The sequence below is a fragment of the Loxodonta africana genome, chromosome 6 (genome assembly GCF_030014295.1).
Source record: "Loxodonta africana isolate mLoxAfr1 chromosome 6, mLoxAfr1.hap2, whole genome shotgun sequence".
NCBI lineage: Eukaryota > Metazoa > Chordata > Mammalia > Proboscidea > Elephantidae > Loxodonta > Loxodonta africana.
Genome location: NC_087347.1, coordinates 99,779,733 through 99,801,534, shown reverse-complemented (window position 1 = coordinate 99,801,534; position 21,802 = coordinate 99,779,733). Strand labels below are relative to the sequence as shown.

At 37.4% G+C, this 21,802-nt stretch overlaps 1 protein-coding gene across 43 annotated transcripts in view; it reads left to right on the top strand.

Moving 5' to 3' along the window:
- MBD5 (methyl-CpG binding domain protein 5) overlaps positions 1 to 21,802 on the top strand; it is a 444,773-nt gene that overhangs the window by 91,493 nt on the left and 331,478 nt on the right. Inside the window, exons 2-3 of one of the 43 annotated variants that reach the window (XM_064287183.1) lie at positions 19,043 to 19,116; positions 20,430 to 21,802. The exon at positions 20,430 to 21,802 is cut by the window's right edge and continues 50,768 nt beyond it. The exons of 41 other annotated variants lie outside the window; for them this stretch is intronic. The gene's annotated coding sequence lies outside the window, so the exon portion shown is untranslated. Of the gene's footprint in view, positions 1 to 19,042 lie in introns of all 43 variants that reach the window. One more of the 43 variants, XM_064287184.1, reaches the window with a different exon arrangement.

Here is a 21,802-nt window from a genome sequence, read left to right as displayed (position 1 = left end):
GTTGTTGGTGTTGTTACAAAATTACATTTGTCATATGCTTTACCAAAAACATCCTTTTCTCTTGTGCACTACAAATGCAAATTCTAATGTCCTATTGAATCAGAAACCCTGGGGGTAGGATGCTGGAGTCTGTGTTTTAATATACCCTTCAGATCGTGATTCTGACACATACTAAACTTGAGGACCACTGATTTAGACATTTCTTTTGACTGATTGTCAGAACTACCAATTTTGTTTGGTTTGTTTTCAATCCGATTACCGTATTTGAAATGAATTTTTTACTGTGTGATTTTTTTTTTTTGTAGCAATATAGTCTTTAAATTTTCCACGTATGTGGAAATTTCAAAATATCTACAACTCCGAGAATTAGTATAGCTAATTCAGTGAATTGAGGACATTTTATCTCCTTAAATATTTTAAGACCTTGCTTCCAAAAAATGTTTTTTTTTTTTTTTTTTTAATTTCATTTTCCTAATTTTTAAAGAAATTTCTTTGTTTGGAATTTCTGTGAGTCTAATTTGAGACCAACTGCTGCAAAAAGTAATTTAGTAAGTTGCAGACAAAGCTTGACCAGAGAAGTGCATTGGCATTCTAGGGATTAGTATAGCCTAGTATCTCTTACAGATCTTTAGAAGAGAAATTCAGTACAGAGCCTTATATCTGAAACCCCACTGCTCTAACGATTTACTCAGGGTCTATAAATATTTTCAAAATCCCACTTATCTCGTATTTTATCTGTCTTAAAATATTAATTTCTACTGTCACTTTCATGGGTACTGGTTAAGTAGTAGTTAACTGTTTACTGGTATAAGTATACATGAAGTAGTTCAAAAAGAGAAGGACTCCAAGAAGAAATCTTCATTGATATTTTCAGATATTGATGTTTTCCTCTCAGGCACAGTAAAAAAGCCTTGGAGTTTTTGATCTGGAAGACAATACTTTGAAAAATAGCATGTTAAATGTTCTAAAAATCTAATTAAACATTTTGGAAGAAGAAGAAAAATAACTCATGGAATGCGAGCCACAAGCCAGGTTGATAGAGGTATTAGAGCTAATAGATATAGAATCTGCTACTCAGAGAATAAGGTAAGTGACTGGGCCAAGGTTCCATAGGTATTGTGCTGCAGAGACAGAATTCAAACCCAGGTATGTCTGATTCCAAAGCCAACACTTTTTTCTGCCACTCCATGCTGCCTCTATAAAAGGCCAAGTGAATCCTCTTTTAAATCATTACTGGAAGTTGTTGCTGTTGTTGAATGGCGTTAAGTCAATTCCGATTCATAGCGACCTTATAGGACAGAACGGAACTGTCTCAGAGGGTTTCTTTCCTAGGCTGTAATATTTAGGGGAGCACATCTCCAGGTCTTTTTTCCCTCAGAGCAACTGGCAGGTTAGAACTGCCGGTCTTTCGGTTAGCAGCCAAGTGCTTAACCATTGCATCACCAGAGCTCTTTTACTGGAAGTTAGCAGGGTATAAATAATAAATGAATAAACAAAATACTGGCAAGTGATTGCTCTTTGCTAACTAAACGTAGTTGAAAGGTTGACATTTTCCCAGCATATGCCTAATTACTTGAAAATGTTGGATAGCAATTAAGAAATCCAGAATCAGCAACCCTATTAACAGTTTGAAAAATGTTGTTTGTCATAAAAATTTTCGTTTTCAAATTTCTAAATGAACACAGTGAATATTAAGATAATATTTAAAGAAGTATTTGAAAGTGAACGAATTTTCCCTTATTCTGCTGCCTTTGAAATTAAAACTACTGTCTTATGTTATTTCAACATTAGATCTGGAAGGAAATACAAAATATGCATCTAATTGATCAAGAAATGATTTATATTTGATCACCTGCCATATTGGTTGTATTATTATAATCCCTTTCATACATATATAATCTATTTACATAAAAAATATACTTATTTAGTATTAAATTGCTAAAATAATACAGCGTATGTGTTAAGATATTTGATGGCTTCATTTTCAGATGCTTAAAATTCATTTCTTATAAAGGGCAGGAACATGTAATTATTAGATTTAATGTGTGTATTTTGAGCATGGTAAAAAAATTTTTTTTTTATAATATAAATATAAAATACTATGAGCACTATATATCTCTGTGCACAATATACATTTTAAAATTAATTCCATTACTATGAGTTAGATTGTTTTGGAGTCTTGTTGCTACTTGAACAGACTTCAGAAAAAAGCTCTAAGTGAGGAAACAGTTTCCGATGTTGTTCAGTGTTTGGAATGTGAAATATTAATTGCAATCCCTAAGCTATAAAAAAAAAAAAAAAAGCTATAAAGCTACCTTAAATTGCCTTATGTGTGGAAGGGAAATTGAGATATCCTTTTCTTCTTAAGAGAGAATATAGAAAAAGTAACTGAAGTACTGTTAAGAGTTAAAAGAGCAACATTCTCAGTTTTTAATTACTCAGGAACAAATTGTATAATCAGTTTAACATTTACAGTTTTCCATTTTCTTCCTTTCTTTGATATGCTTTTGACCATTTAAAAGCAAAATACAAGAGAACAGAGAAGGAAGGAAATGACAGACTATAAACATTTAACCTGGTAATTTGTTAGAAGTTCTGGGAAAAAAAAGTTTGGGGTTAAGTTGCTGAATTGACAAAGGTGTAATAAATTCTTCTTCCTTACTGTAGAGCATTGTTTCTCAGCTGGGGGTGATTTTGCCCTTCAGGAAACATTTGGCAAAGCCTAGAGACATTTTTGATGGTCATAACTGGGAGTGGTGACGGATGCTACTGGCATCTAATGAGTAGGAGTCAGGGATGCTTCTAAACATCCCACAATGCACAGTACAACAACAAAGAATTATCCAGTCCAAAATGTCGATAGTGTGAGGTTAAGAAACCTTGCTTTAGAAAGTGACACACCCTCTCACTTCAAAAATAATAGAAATAATAAGATATATGTATAAGGCCATACAACTACTGAGTGAAATGGCCAAAACTTGAACCTGGATCTCCTAACCACAAGCCATTCCAACTTTCCTTGGTTCACATTGTTTTTAGAATCAAAACCTCAGTTATCTTAGAAGTATTGTGAAACTGAAGAGAAAGAACCATCAAAGCTGATGTTGTGTCTCCATTTTTGTTATGTTTGTCTTAATTTATAGTGTAATTAGGTGTATATTTTGTTCAGACGTCCTGTTAACACAGTATCTACAGGTACTTCAATTGTTTTTTCATTAAAATTGTAATCGATACATATTATCTGTGCCCAGTTCAAGGTACCTGGTATAAGTATTTTATGACAAAATTCTACATTCCAAGAAAATTACAATCTAAAAAGAAAATGAAACTTTTAAAACATGAGGGAAATTATTCAAAATGGAAGTTGAACAAGGATAGAAACAATCTTGGATCTAAAATTGATTGTAAGAAACCACATAAATGTCCAAGAATAGGGAATGGCTGGATACGTGATAGTATTTCTATGTAAAATAATATTATATATAAAAAGAAAAGGCATGGAAAAAATACTGGCAAATAAAATATCTGGTGTGCAGAATTGCTTATAAATTCAAAGTGGTGATACTACTATATTCTCCTAAACAATGTAGCTTATAGTAACCCAATTCTTCGTGTGGCAGATATTTTCTAAATACCTTCTATGTTTCAAACTCTGTGCTAGATTCCAGGGACAAGTCAGTAAGCAAGATAGGCACAAAAATACTCTTTGAGATGCTTACATTCTTATCAGACCCCTGATGGTGCAGTGGTTAAGTGCTCAGCTGCTAACTAAAAGGTCAGCTGTTCAAACCTACCAGCCAATGTGATCAGTACAGGAGAAAGATGTGGTAGTCTGCTCTGTAAAGATTACAGCCTTGGAAACCGTGTAGAGCAGTTCTGCTCTGTCATATAGGGTTGCTTTGAGTCAGAATGAACTTTTTTTTTTTTTTGATACGATCTTGTCAGGGAAAACAGATAAGGAACAACAATGTGTGTTAAGTAGTAGAGAAGTCCAGTGGAACTGTATGCAACCCTAGTGGCACAGTGGTTGAGAGCTCACCTGCTAACCAAAAGGTCAGCAGTTCAAATCCACCAGCCCCTCTTTGGAAACCCTATGGGAAAGTTCTCCTCTGTTCTATAGGGTTGCTATGAGTTGGAATCAACTTGACAGCAACAGGTTTTTTGTGGAACTATATGGAAGAGGCTCTGTATTGTTGTAGTTAAGAGTAGGCTAGGCTAAGCTGTGGTAACAAATTAACCCACATCTCCATACTTGACCACACAAAGAATTTGTTTTTCACTCGAGTATTGTCCAGTTTGTGATCAGGCAGCCCTCCTCCATCTTACAGAAACATGTGGCTTCTTAGGTTGTCGTGGTAGAGGAGGGAGAGCTAGAGAATCTTGTAGGATATTTTTGAGGACCAGGCTTGGAAGTTGTTTACATCTCTTCCCTCCACGCCTTACTGGTCAGCAAACAGCCTCATTCCCCCTACCTAACTGGAAGGGAGTCTAGGAAATGTAGAGGAGCTACATTTGAATATTTGGTGAGCACTAATCTCTCTGCTGTTAGGCTTTACCACAGATGGGACAATTCAGGAAAGATTACCCAGAAGCTGTGGCAATTAAACTGAGACTTGAGCAATAAGAAGTAGTTAGCTAGACCAGGAAGGGATGGAAAGATTATTTCAGGTAAAAGTAATCTTGTGCCAGTACCTACGGAAAGAGAAAGACGGCTTGCTCCTTCTAGGGACTTACAATTTATTACTTGAACATTGAATGTGGCAGTGAGGAGAGCAGGGGCACAGTCATGAAAGAATTTATAAGCTTTGTCAGGGATTTACAAATTATTCTGAAGGCAACAGGAAACCACTTGAAGGTTTAAAGCTTGGTAAAGTTTGAGTAACATGAGAAGAGCAATGTGATGAATTTTGCAGTTTAAAAGATCATTCTGGTTGCAGTGAAGAGTATTAATTAGAGAGGAGTAAGATTGCAAGTAGTGAGACTATTTAAGAAGCTATTTAAGACTGGTTAAGAAGCTCTTGAATCAGTACAGTTAAGAAATGATGGGGGCTTGTATAGGAATGGAAATAAAAAAAAATAGATTGGGAAAATATTTGAGAGGTATAATTGTTGGAATTTAGTAGTCCTTTGAGTAGACAGTTGTCTCAGTCATCTAGTGCTGCCATAACAGAAATACACAAGTGGATGGCTTTAACAAAGAGAAATGTATCTCCTCACAGTCTAGTAGGTTACACGTCCAAAGTCAGGGCATCGGTTCCAGGGGAAGGCTTTCTCTCTCTGCTGGCTCTGGAGGAGGGTCCTTGTCCTCAATCTTCCCCTGGTGCAGGAGCTTCTCAGGCAGAGGGACCCCATGTCCAAAGGATGTGCTCTGCTCCTTGTGTTGCTTTCTCGGTGGTATAAGGTTCCCAACTCTCTGCTTGCTTCCCTTTCCTTTTGTCTCTTGAGAGATAAAAGGTGGTGCAGGCCACACGCCAGGGAAACTCCCTTTACCTTGGATCAGAGAGGTGACATGAGTAACGGTGGCGTTACAATCCCACCCTAATCCTGTCAATGTAAAATTACAATCATGAAATGGAGGACAGCCACAGAATACTGGGGATCATAGCCTAACCAAGTTAGCACATATTTTTGGGGGGACACAATTCAATCCATGACAACAGTAATAAAAGAACGAAGAAGAAGGAGGGGTCAAATATGATGTCTGCATTGGGCTTGGACAGTTGGCACATAGTTACATGAAATAGGAAACCCAGAAAGAGGAGCAGGTCATGTGAGGGATAGGTAAGGTGATTGGCTCAGTTTGGGACATGGTGAGTTTGAAACCCACAAGACGTCAAAATGTTATGTTGAAATAAGGGGTTGAATACATGGATCTGGAGCCCAGAAGAGAGCTTTGGGTTGAATATATAGATTTGGGATTTATCACTATGTAGATTATAGCTGAAGCCACTAAAAACCAAAACCAAACCTGTTGCTTCAAGTCGATTCCAACTTATAGCGACCCTACAGACCCTACAGAGTAGAACTGCCCCATAGGGTTTCCAAGAAGCACCTGGTGGATTCAAACTGCCAACCTTTTTGGTTAGCAGCCGTACCTATTAATCACTATGCCACTGGGGTTTCCGTGGAAGCCACTAGAGTAGGTGAATTTGCATGGAAGGGAGTATACAATGTGAGGTGAGTAGAGGGCCTACTGCAGAAGCCTGGGGACAACATTTAAGGCAGAGGTTCTTAACTTTCACAGTACACCCGAATGGCCTGATGAGCTTTTTAAAAATATGGATACCTGGCTCCATACTTTAGAGACTGTGATTCAGTTTGGTCTCAGGCGAGTCCTAGGATATGCTTTGTTTCAGAAGCTCTCCCTAGTGATTCTAATACACAGTCACTGTTGAGGATCACTGATATAAGGGTTAGCTAGAGGACAAAGAGAACACAGAGCAGACTAATAAGAAGTAGATGGTGAGATAGGAGGGAAACTATCTGGTGTCTCCAAGACAGAGGAAGAGAAGGTTCAATCAGTGACTATTTAGCTGAGTCAAAAAATGCCAAGAGGTAATGAAAAATAATTATTAAAAAGTGTCCATTGTACTGGGGTAGTCAGCATAAGTTGACCAAGGCAAGGTTATGGAAGCTTCATAGAAAACCCAAACTCACGGAGGGACCGAATTACTGGGCAGAAGGCTCCAGCCTTTGGGGAACCATGGTCTTCGGGGACATCTAGCTCAATTGGCATAACCCTGAGAATGTGGCCCTTGAACACCCTGTTAACTCAGTACTAAAGTCACTCCTGAAGTTCACCCGTCAGCCAAAGATTTAAAAAAAAAAAAAAAAAACACCAAACCCATTGCTTTCAACTCATAGCGACCCTAGAGGACAGAGTAGAACTACCCCAGAGGGTTTCCAACGAGCACCTGGTGGATTCAAACTGCCAACCTTTTGGTTAGCAGCTAAAGTCTATGCTACCAGGGTTTCCAGCCAAAGATTAGACAGGCCCATAAAACTGATACTAAATAGGTACACCAGCCCAAGGGCAAGGACAAAAAGGCAGGAGGGGACAGAAAGGCTGATAATGGGGAACCCAAAGTCGAGAAGGGGAGAGCATTGACATGTCATGGGGTTGGCAATCAATGTCACAAAACAATATGTGTATTAATTGTCTAATGAGAAACATTTGTAAACCTTCATCTAAAGTACAATTAAAAAAAAGTCCATTGCATTTGTCAATATGAATATGAATAAGTGACCTGCATTAATGGTAATAGAAGTCTGATTGCCGTAAATTGAAGAGTAAATGGGAGGCAGAGAAAAGGAGACAGCCAATGTCTACTCTTTCATGGAGTTTGGTTGTGGAAGGGAGGAGAAAGAAAGTTGGTGAGAAGCTGAGGTTGAAGAAAGGTTCTTTTTATCATGGCAGGGACTTGAACACCTTAACTGCTGATGACAGTAGAGGAACTGAACAAATTGACAAGAGGAAGGCTAAATAGGAGAGCTAAATCACTGGGTAAGAGAGGAGGAGCTAGAAACCAGAGCACAGGAGGAGAAACACCTTTGCATTGTAAGAGAAAAGAAGGAAATACTGGAAATCCATGACTGTGAGTTTATATACTGGTGGTATAAATTGGGGGAGGTAAATTCTCGTCTGCTGATATTAGTTTGTTATTGTTGTTTTTTCTGTCAGCCAGCACTTTGTGTCATCTATTGGGAGCGAGAGAAGAGAAGGTAGGGTCAAAGTTATTAGGGAAGTGGTGAATGTTTGAAACAGTTACTGTGGTGGATGAGAGAGCTAACAAGGAAAAGCTAATAGGATTACCAGGCATCATTAAGCCCCCAATTGAAGATGCTGACCAAGAATTTATGGTGGCCATAATCTATAGAGTTTTATGTTTTTGTCTTTGTTTTTGTTTCTCTGAAGCACTCAGGAGCCTAGTGCGATGGAAGGACAGTAAAACCAAAAAAAAAAAAAAAAAAGCCGTTGCCATCAATTCGATTCTGACTCATAGCAACCCTATAGGACAGAGTAGAGCTGCCCCATAGAGTTTCCAAAGAGCACCTGGTGGATTCAAACTGCCAGCCTTTTGGTTAGCAGCCATACCACTTAGCTACTATGGCACTAGAATTTCCTGGAAGGACAGCAGCGGGGGAGAACTGAAAAATATTGACAAATAAGTAATTGAAATGAGGTACATTGGGATAAAAAAAAGAGTACGGAACACAGTGAAGACAAAAGGCAAAAGGCCAGTAGAGAGAAAGTAGCTTACGATATAGTCTCTAAACTTTCTTTTTTTAATACATACCACCAATGCATATCCAACCAAAAACCAAACTCAGTGCTGTCACGTCGATTCCGACTCATAGCGACTCTATAGGACAAAGTAGAACTGCTCCATAGAGTTTCCAAGGAGCGCCTGGCGGATTCGAACTGCCGACCCTTTGGTTAGCAGCCATGGCACTTAACCACTATGCCACCAGGGTTTCTCCAATGCATATATGTATTTGTAAATTATATGTCCTTACCTCTGTGCTAATGGGGCAGAGGGTTCTGTGGTAGAATTCTCGCATTCCGTGGAGAACACCCAAGTTCAATTTGCAGCCAATATACCTCATGCAGTCACCACCTGTCTGTCACTGGAGGCTTGTATGTTGCTATGATGCTGAACAAGTTTTAGCAGAGCTTCCAGACTAAGACAGACAAGTAAGAAAGGCCTGGTGATCTACTTCTAAAAATCAGCCAGTGAAAACCTTGTGGATCACAATGGTCCAGTCCACAACAGATCATGGGGATGGCACAGGACCAATAAGCATTGTGTTTCATTGTGCATGGGGTCACCATGAGTCAGGGACAACTTCGATGGCAGCTAACAACAATACCTCTATGCTAATATGCATTATATAAAGTATATTATAAAAGTACATTTTATATAAAGTTACTTTATATAACTTTTCAAAATTAGAAACTATAAAAAAAAATAGGAATTATGAAAGATAATAATTAAAGAAGTTGTAATATTTTCTTCCTGTACTTTACTAGATTATGTTACACGTTCTACTGTGGTGATAACTTACCTCAAAACCAAAAAACCAAACCTGTTGCCGTCAAGTCAATTCTGATTCATAGCAACTCTATAGGACGGAGTAGAACTGCTCCGCAGGGTTTCCAAGGAGCAGGTGGTGGATTTGAATTGCCAACCTTTTGGTTAGCAGCCAAACACTTTTATCACTGTGCCACCAGGGCTCCGACCTACCTCAAGAACCTATATATTGGATAATAATTAAAGGGTTGGAAGGTTATAGTCAGAGGGTAGGATGTCAGAATTTATTATTTTGAGGATATAGTAGTGATGATATCCTAGGTATGTCCATGGAAATGGTTGATTGATTTGGAGGGTGAATAAGGTTACCAAAGAAATCAAGAAATAGAAGATTGCTGTGTTGTATTGGGGTCATTTGTGTATCACATTGAAGTCAGTCTAGTTGACTACAGTGTTTGGATTGGAAGAAAAGACTGAGCCAGGTGCCAGAGTCTTCAGAGGATAAAAGAAAGGGTGTTTGAAGGTGGAGGTACCTGGTAGGTGACAGCAAGGAAGGTGGGTAAAGACAAAAGTCTCTAAAAAGCAGGGCTTTTACTTCATGAGAGACCTTTTGTGTAGGCTGCCTGGAGTAGGCAAGGAAGACTGAAAGACCTTCCTAACTCAGAAGTAATTCTTCTCCTTGTAGGAGATTGATTTGAGTAAACAAGTCCCTCATCTCATGTTGATAACCTTGGGAACAGATAAAGTGATTTACACTCTGGAGTTAATTATTGTAATGAAATCAATACTTAGCTTAAATCAGTATTAAGGGATGGGAGTAAAACCTTGCAAGAGCTAGGCAGAATAATTTCGGAATTTTTAGTCAGATGACCTTATTTTCTCTCCAAAGAATTGTGATCCGTCATACAAAGGAACACATTTGTAGATCCATGAATGTGTTTATATGATAGTTTTTATAATGATGTATTATAATTTCAGTTAGTTTGAAATTTAATTAAGAAAAAAAATCTTATGAAATCAGTACTGTCTTGAAATCTACCAGGTGTATAACTGTAAGTGGAACACTTGTAATGGCAGCTCTGGATAAATTGGAAATATTCAACTTCTGGAGGTTATTTTGAGAGTTTACAGACCAGGGTAACATGAGGAAGTGAGAGAGTGTGTCAGGAGAGAAAGGTAAAACAAGGTTAGAGAGCTGTATCTGTTTTGTAAAATTTTCTGGAACCCAAATGGATACTGTCTTAGTCATCTAGTGCTGCTATAACGGAAATACCATAAGTGGATAGCTTTAACAAAGAAAAAATTTATTCTCTTGCAGTCAAGTAGGTTAGAAGTCCAAATTCAGGGCATCATCTCCAGGGGAAGGCTTTCTCTTTCTGTCGGCTCTGGAGGAAGGTCCTTGTTTTCAGTCTTCCCCTGGACTAAGAGCTTCTCTGCACAGGAACCCAGGTCCAAAGGACAGGCTCTGCTTCCAGTACTGCTTTCTTGGTGGTTTGAGGTCCCCAACTCTTTGCTCACTTCCCTTTTCTTGTATCATAAGACAAAAGGTGGTGCGGGCCACACCTCAGGGACACTCCCTTTACATTGGATCAGGGATATGACCTGAGCAAGTTACATCCCACCCTAATCCTCTTTAACATAATCTTAACCACAGGCAGACATAAGGATTTACAAGTAGGAAAAGTATATCAATCACAAAATGGAGGACAACCACACAATACTGGGAATTGTGGCCTAACCAAGTTGACACATACTTTGGGGGAACACAATTCAGTCCCTGATGAATACTGTTTTACCTCTGAAATTTATCAGATTTGATATCTTTGGGGTATTTTGGGTACTCTGAATTGAGAAAGACTTATTAGGGAGGTTGCTAACTTCAGGAAGATCTTTGTTCAGCCATGTGTAACCTGGTGCAATTTTTGAATATCCAGTTCCTTCAGTTTTCCAGGATCTTCCCTCCCAATTCATGTGCCCTTCAGCATGGTAGATGTTGAAAAGAGCATTCATTCACTCACACACTCATTCATCCACTGATATTTATTGATCATCAAACACTATTTCAAGCTGAATATACAATATTGAATAAGAATGGTTTCTGCCCTCAAGGACTTTACAGTTTAGTGGAGTAGGCAGATAAACAATTGGAAGACAGTATGATAAATTCACTAAAATCTGATGGACAGAGAACCCAAACCTACTCCTAAGGAGTTAGATTAAATTTCTGGGAGAATGTGACATTTCATATGAGACCTAAGATCTCTAATGAGAGTAGAATTCTACCAATTAGTAGGACTTTTTGTGTGTGTGTGTGTGTGTTTTTAATTAGGTTTATTAAGCATTTGTACACATAAAAGATAACTCACCCTCTGATACCACCCAGTAGAAAACATGCACAAACCCAAGGTATACGTGGAGGGGAGGGGCCCTAGTCCCAAGTTAGTGGTTGGGATGGTGCAATCCTGTGGGCCACAAGGCCCAGTCAGGAGAGGGCTGGACTAAAGTGTCAGTAGGCTGTAGCCTCCCAGCTGCTGACCCTAAGATAAGCACATGCCACAGCCAAAGGTCTGTTTGATGCCCTCTAAATAGTACTGCTGCCAGCCCTACCACGTCTGCTATTCCTCAGGAGCAGGCCCTTCCATACACAGCTCAGTTTCTCCACTCTTGTCCATGAAAGTCAAGGTGATGGTGGCATAGTGCCCCTCTGGCCAAGATTGAAACCTCTGCTTCATCACAGTGTGTTTCTCTGGGACCAAATCAGTGAATTCCCCAGAGATGTTGCCATCTACCATGTGAAATTTCCCACCTGGGGGTGTAGTGGTTAAGTGCTACAGCTGCTAGCCAAAAGGTCAGGAGTTCAGACCTACTAGGCATTCCTTGGAAACTCAGTTGGGCAGTTCTACTCTGTCTTGTAGGGTAGCTATGAGTTGGAATTGACTTGACGGCAATGGCTGTGGTTTGGTTTTTTTGGTAACATTGCAGGAGCATGGGTGAAGGCCTGAACCAGCTCCTGAGTGGTAAACACTCTATAGAGCTCCTTGTTGATGTCAGGAAGGTTTTTTTAAGGGCGATCTTACAAGTGGGGATTCTGACACCAACAGCTCCGGCCCGAGATTTTAAAGGAGCAGACTTAATAGCCTTCCACTCCTCAGCTTTCAGCGTTGGTTGCCTGGTTGGATCTACTGATTCCCTTCACTGTAGATCATGCCCTGGGTGAACCCTGTTTTGAGGGTGCTGATGTAAATTCCCACTGCTTCTCTTAGAATTTTCCCCATTCTTCCCTCATTAAGGCCATGAGATTTGTGTCAGGCTCATCTTTGGCAAGGCTCACACTAATCTCCAGTTTGAATCCACCAGCCGCTCTTTGGAAACCCAGTGAGCAGTTCTGCTCTCTCCTGTAGGGCTGCTGTGAGTTGGAATCGACTCGACTGCAATGGGTTTGGCTTTGGTTTGCAATTTTTACAGAAGCAGACCGCCCCATCTTTCTCTTGCAGAGCTGCTGGTACGTTTGAACTGCTGACCTTTCGGTTCACAGCCAAGCACTTAACCTCTGATCTACCAGGGCTCCTTGCATACATATATAACCACAAATTTGAAATTTAGCCCTCCTCTGTTTCAGTTGCCTATCTTAACCCATCAATTGAGTTCTGTAATTTAAAATGATCTGGGAAGACCTGAATTGAGAGGAAATTTTTTTTAAAGTTATGTATGTATTCTTCATGTTACATTTGCTGTTCTAATCCATCCTTATCCTCCCTTGTCCTGCCTCACAAGTACTGAAGGAACAAGGTTGAACTGCTGTGGAAGTTAAGCAGGATATTGCATTCACCTGCTTCACTCAAACCTCAGAGAGTAGCGGACCTGAAAAAGATCTCCCAGTCTACTTTTATCAGAACCTGGGTAGGGCACACTATTTTTGCCAGGTGCTTTACATTCATTACCTCATTTAATCCTTACAACAACCCAGTGGAGTATGAGTTTGTCTCCATTTCACAGAGAAGAAAGCTAGAGCCGGGAGAAGTAAAGTAGCTTGTTCTGTTAATACAGGTAATAAGAGGGAACAGTAGGACTCCAGGCCAGATCTGCCTACCCCAAGTACTGTGTTCTTTAAGTTTGATATTGGTACATGTAGTTTTTCTGTAATGTTTCTCAGTTGAATATTACTTTGAATTTGATTTAACATTTATGTTAGTGGTCAGAATTAAATTGGCTTTTTTACTCAGCTAGATGTACATATAAATCCGGATTGTTTGTATAGGGCATTTGTAGGAGCAGTAGAAGGCTCACAAAAGCAGAACATTGGCACTACTAGGAGCTCACAGTCTCTGTCCGTTGGCAGATTGAATGTATTTTTTTTTTTAGCTCTTTGTTATGACCAAAAAAGTATACAAAAGAAACTATGAAAAGCATAATTTATTATATGTTGTACAGGACCAGAACATTCCAGCTCACTAAGGAAAGATAGATGGAAAAATTTAATCAGAATATAAGTTGCCTGTAAGAAAACATAACTAATTTTGAAAGAAATCAAACTGTTGCCTTAAAATAAATTCCTCAAATATCCATGTAAGCAGCATGAAGAAAATAAAACGTACGTTATTCACTTGTATTATGTTTTTCTTTATTGTACCAAAGCCAAACACGACCCCAGCTGTGTTGCTACTTACTGCTTGATCTTTCTGTTATTTTGCTTTCCATCAGTGACTTTTTTCCTCTTCAGGGAAACATCTATCCCTAACGGTGGGGTTACGTTTCTTACAGAGATCAAAATTAGTGGTAATTGAAAATGTTGCAGCCTTGAAAATATTTTAATGTTTAATGTAGTTATTCATGCATAAATACTGCTGGAGCCACGGAAAAGTTCAGATACAAGTAGTGGTGTTAAGAAATGCTCTCAAAAGCTAAGCACTGCTAGCAGGAAAGCCAGAACAGTGGCCTTGGTTTTAGGGAACCTTTTCAGGAAGCCATACAATCTATTGCCATTCTGATACATGGCACATGTTAAGGTGGCAAGTTAGTACATGGAACCATAGCTTTGGAAAGCCAGCCTCAGAATTCAGTGAAGTGCCCTCTCTTTGTTCTGGACCAAAGATATGGCCACATTTCCCAACCTATCATGCATCTCCTGGCTTCTTTCTTATAAGTTTTAGCTGCCAGTGAATGTAAAACTGAGACAATATGGGCATTTTTTTTTCATCATATTTTAGCCAAACATGTATCTCTGAAGTTTGATTTCACCATGAATTTAGGGTATCTTTTTTTTTTTGCTGGAGCTGGAGTCCCTGATAGTGCAAATGATAAATGCGCTTGGCTGCTAACCAAAAGGTTGGAGGTTCAAGTCCACCCAGAGGCACCTAGGAAGAAAGTCTTGGTGGTCTACTTCTAAAACTCAGCTATTGAAAACTTGATGGAACACAATTCTGCTCTGACACACATAGGGTCGCCATGAGTTGGAATTGACTCGATGGCAACTGGTTGTTTTTGTTTCATTGCCAGAGTTACGAGAATAATTTGAAAGCAGTATAGAAGCCATATCATTAAAACTCTTTTTCAGCATTATTCAGTAGTAAATTTAAAATCCTGCTCTTTATGAAATAATTTTGATGTTAGGCACCATGCTTGACCAACTCATTATATGAGAAGGAGTGTAAATGAAGCTTTGGCAGCAGCGGCCTGGGGTCTCTACTGGAATGGCCTTGCTACTCCTCCCTTTCTCCTGGCTAACTCTAATTTCTTCTTTAAAATGCATCTTAGAAGTCATCCATTTCAAGAGACCTTCTTTAATCTCTTCATTCTGTATTAGGTATACCTCCTCTGGGAACTTATGAAACACCCTTTGCATACTTCTGTTGAGGTTGTGGTGATGGTGTTGTTGGTTGCTGTCAACTCATATTCTACTATGACGTAATGTATGCAGAGTGGAATATAGAACATACATGGGGTCAAAGTAGAATATGTTGTTGTTGTTAGGTGCTGTCGAGTAGGTTCTGACTCATAGTGACCCTGTGTACAACACAACGAAACACTGCCTTGTCCTGTGCCATCCTCACATTTGTTATGCTTGACCTCATTGTTGCAGCCACTGTTTCAATCCTCTGTGTCAATTGTCCTCTTTTTCACTGACCCTCTACTTTACCAAGCATAATGTCCCTCACAAAGGACTGATCCCTCCTGATAACATGTCCAAAATGTGTGAGGCATAGTCTCGCCATCCTTGCTTCTAAGGAGCATTCTGGCTGTACTTCTTCCAATATAGACTTGTTCTTTCTGCAGTCTATGGTGTACTCAGTATTCTTCGCCATCACCATAATTCAAAAGCGTCAGTTCTTTTTCAGTCTTTCTTATTCATTGTCCAGCTTTCAAATGCATATGAGGTGATTGAAAACACTGTGACTTGAGTCAGGTGCACCTTAGTCTTCAAGGTGACATCTTTGCATTTTAACACTTTAAAGAGGTCTTTTGCAGCAGATTTGCCCAGTGCAGTGCAGCCACATGTTCTCTAGGATTTTCAAGGCTGTGACCTTTTGGAAGTAGATCAGCAGGCATTTCTTCCAAGGCACCTCTAGGTGGGTTCAAACCACAAACCTTTTGGCAGTTAGTGGAGTGCTTAGCCATTTGCACCACCCAAGAACTTTTCTATCATGGTACTTCTGTTAATCTGTTTTTCCCTTGCCAGATTGTAAGATTTCTGTAGCTCGACTGTTCTTGTGTTGTATTTTCAGCAGCTAACCTGGGTAGGAAAACCCTGGAGGTGTAGTGGTTAAGTGCTAAGGCTACTAACCAACAGGTTAGCAGTTCGAATCTACCAGGCGCTCCTTGGAAACTCTATGGGGCAGTTCTACTCTGTCCTGTAGGGTCGCTATTGGTCAGAATCAACTCGACTGCAGTGGGTTTTTTGGTTTGGTAATCTGGGTAGGCATTCACATCTTTGTTGAATGAATGTATACTTTAAGAAATGAATATGAACAGATTTTCAGGTATTTTATGGAGCACGCATTCATAGGTGATAGTGTTTCATAGAGAAAAAAAGCATTAATTCATTATCCATGAAACATTTTTTCACCTCATCCTGCAATATTATTTTTGCTTTGGATCTTTAACATATTGCCCTAAACAAAAAATGCATATTGCAGTAAACAAAAAGATGTTTTATAACCTTTTCACTAATGTTTTAGCACACAACATTGACTTTTTAAAAATGTGCGTTAAGAAATTTTTGTGCATTCTTAATTTGCCACTGTATTATTTTGGACTAATTTTCCTTCCAAAAAGTATGACGTTAGTTAATTAGTGGATGCCAGTAGCAAAATAAGGTTTGCCTTATGATGAAAACTTGACTTTTTAATGGATTCTTTGGAATCTGTTTATTTTTGAAGTTATGGGCTTCCTGATTTAGATCTAAAATTGTAGAATTTATAATTCTTTAGAGATCAAAGATTGTCTTCATACACGTTTTTGATATTATTCTCAAATGCTCATGAGATAGATATTTTTATTTTTTACTTATTTTATAAATAAGTAAACTAAGAATTGCAGACATTAAATACCACTTTAAATTGTCCAACTAGGCCTGAAGTTAAATTTGTGAGGTTTTACTATTAATTCAATTTCTTTTACAAGAGTATTCAGATTGTCTGTTTTGTCTTTAGTTGCATTCAGTAAACTATATTTTTCTAGGAATTTGTCCATTTCATCTTTGTTTTCCAGTGTATTGGAATAAAGTTGTTTTAATTGATATCCTGTTATTATCATTTTAATATCTATGCATCTATAGTTCCTGTTATTAGCTATTTGTGCCTCCTTCCTTCCTTCCCTCTCTCTCTTCCTCACTTCTCCCTTCCCTCCTTCCTTCCATCCTTTGTTGTAAATCTCTCCAGAGGTTTGTCAGTTTTATTGGGCTTTTCAGAGTCAGGTTTTAGCTTGGCTGTCACTTCTTTTTTATTTTTGTTTTCTGTTTCCTTAATTTTTGTTCCTGTCTTAATTGTTTCTGTTCCTCTGCTTGCAGTTTATTTTTCTTATCAGACTTATTTTATTTGATTCTCAGATCATTAATTTTCATCTTCTTTCAAATAGACCTTTTTAGTTGTATTTGCCATGTATATCTTTTTCTACCTTGTACTTTCTGTTATATGTGTGTCTCTTGGGGGGAAAAATATATATATACATATAAATATGTAGTTTTTTAAAAAGTCCACTTCTGACAATTTTATTTTACCTGGATCAAATAGTCTATTTACATTTAATGTAATTACTGATATATTTGGGGTTTTTTCTACCATCGTCTTTTGTGTTTTCTATTTGTCCTACCAAATATCCTACCAAATACCAAATGTCCTATGGCTGCTAACCAAAGGGTCAGCCATTTGAATCCGCCAGGCGCTCCTTGGAAACTCTATGGGGCAGTTCTGCTCTGTCCTATAGGGTCGCTATGTCGACTTGACGGCACTGGTTCTGGGTTATTTGTCCTACCTTTTTTATGTTTCTTTTCCTTCCCTTTGTTGCATTTTTAAAATCCTCGTTATTTTTTCTCATTTTTTTTTTTCTCTCTACTACTATGGAAGTTATGCACTCTATTTTCAGGTGGTTACACTAGAAATAAGGTGCCTTTGTGGTGCAGTGGTTAAAGCATTTGGCTGCTAACAGAAAGGTTGGCAGTTGGAACCCACCAGCCACTCCGTGGAAGCACAGTGTGGCAGTCTGCTTCCATAAAGATGACAGCCTTGGAAACCTTGTAAAGCAGTTCTACTCTGTCTTACAGGATAACCTATGAGTTGAAATCAGCTCGACAGCAGCAGGTTTGGTTTTTCGTTTGTTTTGGTACTTTAGAAACACTTTTTCATTTCTGTGAAATCTTTTTCTCAAACAAAGAAGCAAAAACCTTAGGACAGCATTTTAATTCTGATCACCTTTTCTCAATTTATACATTTTTGTTTTATGTATTCTGTATATTTAATTTCATAAAAAGTAATTATAATTGTTCTATAACATTAATGTTGCTTATATTTATTCGCTTATTTACCACTTTTTCCTCTTCATTTCTGTGGCATTTCAGAACTTCTGTCTGGTGTTATTTTCCTTTTGCCTCAAGTATATTCAGGAAGGATATGAGAGCGATAAACCCTCTCGATTTTTATTTATCTCTAAATGGCCTTATTTCACTGTCATTCTTAGCAGATATTTTTGCAGGGTATTAAATTCTAGGTGCATTTCTTTTAGCATGTTGTAGATGTTATTTCACTGTCCTATGGCTCTACTATTTCTTTCAAGAACCTAGATATTGTTTTAATTTTCAGTTAAATTCAGTTTTGAGTGTAATGAAATTCAATTCCAGCTACAAATTCTATTTCAGTTATAGTTAATTTTGAATATATCCTATCTTTTCTCTTTTGAGATCTTTACTTTTTCTTTGATTTTCTGTAGTGTCAATATGATATGTACAGTGTAATTTCTTTTTATTTATCCCAGTTACGATTCACTGGGGTTCTTGAATCTGTGAGTTGGTATTTTTCATCGATAATGGAAATTTTGCTGCTATTATCTCTTCCAGTATAACATCTATCTCCTCTCTTTGCTGGAACTCTCATTCATACATTAGTTCTTTCCACTCTATTCTCTATGTGTCTTCACCTCTCAGGACTACATTTGCCATAATTTATTCACTTCTCTATTCCAGTTCTTTAATTCCCTTTCCAGCTATATTGAAGTTACTGTTTAGCCTATTCATTGATTTTTTTTTTGTTTTGATTATTATGTATTTCTAGAAATTCTGTTTTTTCTTTTTCAGAGTTTGTGTCTTATATGTTCAAGCCTTTCATTTCTTGAAACACATTAAGCATTTTTATATTGTGTGTAGTAATTCTAATACCTGAAAACTTCTTAGGAGTAATTCTGCCATATGCTATTTTGGGGTTTATTTATTTTTTTTGTTTTGGTTTGTTCTGTTTTTGCTTCACACATAGTATCTTGTTTTCTTGTATATTTAAGTGATTTTTTTTTTTTTTTACCTTCAGCTACTTGTTTTTCTTGGAATTTACATATGAAAATATTTTGAGGCCTGTGATGAAAGGAGATTTCTCAACAGGAGGTTTGTGTTTGTTTCTGTCAGATGCCTGAGAATACTATTAGAATGACACTATTAATATAGAACCACTTTAAATTCTTTGCTTGAGGTTTTGTGGAACAAATGAATAGTGAGAATTCAGACCGCAGACTTCAGTCCGGCCTTGCCTGTGGTTACAAATTCTCAGAGACTTACTTTCCCCATCCACCTACTGCCAAATTCCTTACAGACAGTGTTCCTTACTTACCCCTAGGGAAAGGGGGAAGCATTATGACATAGTGCTTAAGAGCATAGTCTCTAGACTTAGGCTGTGTTAATTTACATTTTGGATCTGCCACTAACTATGAGCAAATTACCTAGTCTTTCTGCACCTCACTGTCTTGATCTCTAAGAGAAGTATTATACTAGTACCTTTTTTATTGTTTTTGTAAGGGTTGAATGAGTTACTATCTTAGAACACAGTAGGTGCTATAAATGCTATTATGATCATCATCATTGCTTATGGTTTATTCTTAGACTAAATAGGTAACACTTTGTAGTCCCAGCACTGTGATCGTTTATTGGCTCTCCCATCTGTTAAGGTGACAAAAACTAATGTACAAATTTGGCTGATTCAACAAATATTCTAAAAATAAAAGGTAATTGAAGTGCTTGGCTGATCACTCTTGAGTATGTCTTCACTTAATCTTGGACTCAGTATTCCTTACAGTTTTTTGTTAGCTCATGGGTAAATTTAAGAAGATTTTAAAAATATATCCTATCTAGTATAGTTGTTTCAAGGAATGCTACATGGTATAGGAAATAGAAGTCCATTATATAGAAAGGCAAGGTCAAGACTAAATTTCCCAAATTGCTCATGTGCTTCAAGAAATAACTGAACAAAGGACATAAGGAGTAAGTTCTCAAACAAGAAATGTTTCCTGAACAATAGATATTCAAGATCACTAGTAATCCAAGAAATTCACTGTGTACAGGCAGTCCCTGGGTTACAAACATCCGATTTAAGGACAACTCGTACTTAAGAGTGGACTGTCTTAAAAAAGTCTTAAAGCCTATTTTATTAAAAATTTCAGTTGAATACAATGGTTTCTAATAACACATGCACGTACTACTTTGTGATGCTCCTGAAAACATTGCGCAGTTTGGATGTATTTTTTAAGTGTTTTATATGTATAGAATGGTGAAATATATACTATATACTAAGATAAACATTTGACTAACTGAATAAGAACTGTATGTAGCTGTTCTGACTTACCTACAAATTCAGCTTAAAGACAGAAACGGATCTCCTTCATAATCCAGTGACTGCCTGTAATATCATCTTTCTTCTAAAATAGGTTAAGGAAAGAAGGGAGGAAAGGAAGAAGGAAACCCAATATTGACAAGGATTCAGGAATCCAGACATCTTCATATTTCTTACTGTCAAGAATGTTACTTGGTACACAACTCCTATGGAGAGCAATTTGACAATGTATAAAAAAATTTTTTAAATATTTATGTTTGTGACATAGTGAAATCACTTCCAGGAATTTATAAAAAAAAATTAAAGATATGTGCTGCGATTTAGCTACAAGAGTGGTCATTGCATCACTTTATAGAAAATAAAATATTGGAAGCATGTAATTGCCTCACAATAAGAGAGTGCATTGAATTGAATGTGAAATACCCATATAATGAAATGCTAAATAAAAATTTTAAAGATATCTTCGAAGAAACATTTATGTTGTGGAAAGAAGTTTATATCTTGAATGGAAAAAAATAATTGAAAATTAAAATACACAGTTTTTTAAACAACGATGTATGAATAGCTATAAACAATGTCAGAGGATGAACAGTAATATCTCTTGGGAAAGAGGTTTTGAATGAGTTTTAAAACATTTTTTTAATTTGTATATTCCGCAACGATCTCAGCATTATTAAAAATAGATGCTTTTAAATTATTATATGGGAAACATAATAACAATGCCAATACTCTAATATAGCTATTTATATTTTTTCACACTGACTTCCAAGTCTAACGCTTAAACACATGTACTGTTATGTAGTTAAAATTATTCTACATACGTATTTTGTAATTTTCCTTTATCTTTGACATTTACTGGGTATTTTTCTACATGGCTTTACAATTATCGATTTGATGGCAACATTGTATTCTATCTGAATTTTAATACATTTTCACCAGTTGTTCAAATGTTTACTTTGTTTTCAGCATTTATATAGATAGCACGTTAATTAAAATACTAAAAATGATAATTATGAAGATAATAGTAATGGCTACAGTTTATCCAGTATCTCTCTGTTGCTTCCAAAAGTTTTCACATTTAATTCATAAAACAACTTTATGAGTTAAGACATTCTTATCCTCTTATAGCTGGCGAAATTGAGGTTCAAAGAAGTTAAGTAGCTCATTGATTACACAGCTAGTGAGAAGATGAGCTAGAATTCAGTCCAGGTTTGTCTGATTCTAGCACACAGGCTTTTTCTGTGCATGTTTCTAAAACTGGTTCCAATAATGTTAACAGAAATGAAAATTACTTTGCATTAATTCTGTTTTCTGGATCCCATATCTATTTCAGAATTTTTCATAAATTGTCTTTTAGTTTCCAATACTGTTGAAAAGACTTAGTACTATTCCAGTTGTCTTATTGTATGTAACAGCTTCCTCTGCCTAACCTCTGAAAGCTTTTAGGATCTTCTCTTTTTCCCCAGT